The sequence below is a fragment of the Pelecanus crispus genome, chromosome 3 (assembly GCF_030463565.1).
Source record: "Pelecanus crispus isolate bPelCri1 chromosome 3, bPelCri1.pri, whole genome shotgun sequence".
Taxonomy (NCBI): Eukaryota; Metazoa; Chordata; class Aves; order Pelecaniformes; family Pelecanidae; genus Pelecanus; species Pelecanus crispus.
Genome location: NC_134645.1, coordinates 20306403 through 20310752, shown reverse-complemented (window position 1 = coordinate 20310752; position 4350 = coordinate 20306403).

Genomic DNA, 4350 nt, shown 5'->3' with positions numbered 1-4350 from the left:
TTGATATCAGGAATCGTCAGAATTATTTATTAAGTTTGGCTGCCGCTGTTGCCTCCTCCTCCTTCTCCTTTCATCTTCCTACAGCATAGGAATCAAGAAAATGAAAGAAAACAAGCTGCACTTCCTCTTTGGCAGCTCACTGTGGGCTGGTAGCACATGATCACAATTCAGAATGATTCATTAGGACTGCCTTTGTCAGCAACTGGCAGCGAACAGCTCAGAAAGCTGCCCTTCGCTGATGTTTGTGCACAAATCTTTACCATCCTTAAGAAACAAAGAAATCCACCAGCCCCTGAACAGTTTACTGCTGATTTTTTTCCTAAGGAAAATTATCTGGATTTTAAATTAGTTAAGCAATGTTCTATTTTCTACAAGAAGCAGGTACCTGGCATTTTCCCAGTGGCAGCCACATTGCATCTTTGTAGGATTTTTTTGTCTTTTTTCCCATTTAGCAAGTATTTTATTTAGCTGCATTTCATTAGGAATAATTTTAAGCACCTTAAAGTACTCATGAAATTCAAACCACTGTAATAAGCTCTAACAGTTCAGCTCTGCATTGCAGAAACCTTTGTGTTTATAAGGAAATACACAATTTGCACACCAAATCTAACACATTCAGTATCTTCTTTTTCTTCTAACATAAGGCATTTCATTAGAATGGGAGGAAAGGCACATCAAGGCTTCCAAACATGGTGGATACAGGAATAAATAAAACCCCCTAAATACCCAAATTCACTAAACCGTACATGCAGCTACAAGTTCTGTGCTTCTTGGTGGTTGTCTATTTGTGCCATCGCTGTGGCAACAGCTGACCAGACACGCCTTCTCACAAGTGTGCAGATGTGCCCTTGGGATTAAATCTATAAATTAATAGGTGCTATGGCAGGCTGCTGGGTTTGACTCACGGGGGTGAGAAGTGAGAACTGAAACTGAGTGGTTTAGACATTTGTAGCATGGTGGAAATGCTTCATATATCTCTAGGTCATGTATAGCATCATATACCATCAAAACCCAAGGTTTTTAAAAGATACCTTGGTTATGGCTGGAGCAATGCCATGTTTTGTTCTATCGTTTTTAGTAAGCTGATTACGAGAAGTACTTGTTACCTGGAATAATCCCCAGGGAGGACCCCACATGTCTGGTGAGCAGTGAAAAAAGATTCCTTTAGTGAAAGAGTCCATGTAGTGCACTACCACAGTGCTCAGGGTATGCAGATACTGATACTGACACTGAGTACTAACTAAACTAATGATTTCCATTATTAATGCCTCACCCCAAGAGGAGTTCAGAACTACTATTTTGACAATCATTGTAATTGTGCTTATTAGTATAAATACAGCATACATAAGTTTGGATAGTTCTTTAAAAAGATCTCTAAGTGAAGCCCATCCTGCCCTAAAAATACCCACATGGAACACTTCAAGCTATGTTCGAAAATCCATGTTTCGGTACTGAAACATAAGCACTTTGATTTTACAGGTGCTAAGCAAACTCAGCTCCCATTGACTGGAAAGGGATCTGTGGGTTCTCTGTGCTTCTGTAAATCAGGTCACTTCTATTAAGATGTCTAGATATGATTTTGAGACCCTTACCAGGAGCAGTCACCTTTGGAAATCCTGGATAAACAGCTCACAGAAGCAGGGTGATAGACAGCACCAAGTGGCTGTGTCGATTTGACTATGTATAGAAATACACAGAACATACAATGAATGATGGGAAAGAGGAGGGAGGATAAGAAATGTCCAAGCACTAAAAATCATGTACATGTACAGAGATAAGTTATAGCTTGCACAGAAAGATAATTTTATGGCTTCAACATAAACAAACTTGGACTTAGTTTTAAATTAGCACCTGCTCCTAGACCCTGCGTATTTCCTGGAAAAAAGTAAAATTGACTCAATACCAGGGTAGAACATGGAAAACTGAGCAGTTTCTGAAGCAAGTTTGTCAGAGAAGCTGTCTGGTGTCAGGCCATCACATTCATTAGGCAAAGATGGGGAAGGTAAAGGGCATGGACAGGAGTTTAGACAATATGTATAACAAATAGAATAGATACAACAAAATATATTTCAATACATACTACAGAAGGCTCCGTCTCCCAGATCAGGAAAACATCTCCCCTAGACTGATACATACTTCCTTCTAGCAGACAAGGAAAACCTAGCCTTTCCCAGTTCCACTAACAGGCCTGCCTTATACATCCCTTAGCCGCCACAACCCCAGTGCACACATGCACTATCTAGAGGCCAGAGTACAGTGATAATAAATTCAGAGGGTTACGCACCACCTCCCTGCTCTCTGCACAAACCTTCTGATCATGCTTGTGGCTAACATTAACCCACGGTGGCCATAAGCACTCTATTGCTTTTTATCAGTGACCTATAACAGCCCTTCACATCTTGTGCTATAAGACTTTAACCCGCTAAATGAGCGTAAAGGCTTCCATGGCATGCCATCAGCAAAACCACCAGGATTTTAAGACTGCCACATGCCTGAAGTATACTCTGAAATGTACAGAGAAGCAGGAATCCATTTCCACTCAACAAACTGATGGTCTCCCTTAGTGCCCCTGTGGATGTGATTGCCAACTCACGCTTCGTGGGCAGCATGTTGTAAACAGCCAAATAAAGCTGCTGCTCCCTTGGTCAGGTGTTGACAAGGGACAGCAAAGAACAGTGGTCGCACAGACTGTGTCACAGATGTGTGTCCTTGCCAGCAGGTGAGCAAAAGTTGGTTGGGAAACTCTGCATTGCAGCATTACAAGAAACTTCTTAATAGACCAAACCTCCCATGCAGCTCTCCAGTGCTTAAGAAGTTCAGCCACTGTTTGGTCTTCAGCACATTCCTGCTGCTGTCTAGGGATGTTGGGCAATTCCAGGCGATTTGTTTGTGTTACTGTTTTCTTTCTAAGGGTCATTGTCCAAAGGAATAAACTTGAGTGGAGCTTGAGGGTTCAAAAAGTTGTTCAGCTAGGCTGTCCCACTGTTATTTGACTGGAAACGAGCAAAAGTAGATAACATAAAGTACCTGGATTCTGCTTGTTGAACTGCTGCCCTGCTCCTAAGCAGAGAGGTCTAGAGTTCTCATCTTTGATGTCACTTGCAGTTAATGAATTTGCTGGCAAGACTGTTAGCGAATCACTGTGTGCTAAAGCACCCTGCACCTAATGATTCTCACTAGTGCGTAGTTCAAAAAGTCTTTTGGAAAGGGTTTTGTAGAAAGAGGCACTTCTAGGAAGTGAAGAAAATAAAGTGATTTAAGATTTTGTTAGATACTGAACCATCTTCATCTTTGATTTCATATGGTGGTAGTCCTCAGTAACACCGGCAGGTTTTTCATTATTTTGAGCTTTCATGATTTCTTGGATTGTGTTTCTTACAAATACCTGGCTCTCATGGTTTAAACCTCAAGTACTGAGTAAAGTATCATAGCTGGACCTTAAAGTCTGTCCTTCTTCAAAAGTTGCTTTTCCCTAAAGTTATCTGAAAAATTATGAGAGGCCAGTCTATCCAGTTCCACCCGAACTGAGACATACCAGGAGAGGTTGACAGATAGGCAGGCCTCCTGCCAAACCAAAGAAAAAGAAAATGGTATTCTGGTTCAACATTTTCTTTTGCTCCATGCTCCATGAGGTCTACAATTACAAAACTCAACAACAACATTTTGAAGGAAATAATTCTTGCTGTTTCTACTCAAAAAACAAGTGGGACAGAAATCTGCTGTTGAACAAGATCCGTTAACTAGCTGGTGGAGAGTGGGAGTATTGAGACTCTTTGAATTAGACAAAAGATACTGTGGAATTCATGATGATTTAATTCACCCGAATTTGTCACAACACTTATACCTCCTCTCTCTTCATTTTGTGTCCTGCAGAGATACCAGCTCACATCCTTGCAGTCCACTTGTCAATTCAAATAATTTTTTGGGAAGGCAAATCCCTCTGAAGCCCTTAGTAATGTGGCTATTAGAATAGATAAATTTAACTATGTGGTATAAGCACAGACCTTCTGCGTCTAATACTTAGGCCATTGCAATTTGGTGCATTATATGACAAGATGTCAGGTTTCCTGATGAGAGATTGTGGCCAGGATGCTGAAAAGAATGGAAATTCCCTTGGAACAGGTTCAGGAATCTGATTTAACTACAGGGCAGGCACCTAAACTACTGCCTGCTCAACATGATGGATGAATTAACCAGTAAATCCTGAAACTGAAACTTCTCATTTGTCTTTGGATTCTGAAAACCTTATATTTCAAGCTTTTTGAATGCTAATGCATTGCAGAGCATGAGTACTTAGCTCTGGAAAATACCGCTGATGGGATACTTCCGTCCTTCACTCAGTGTGGACTC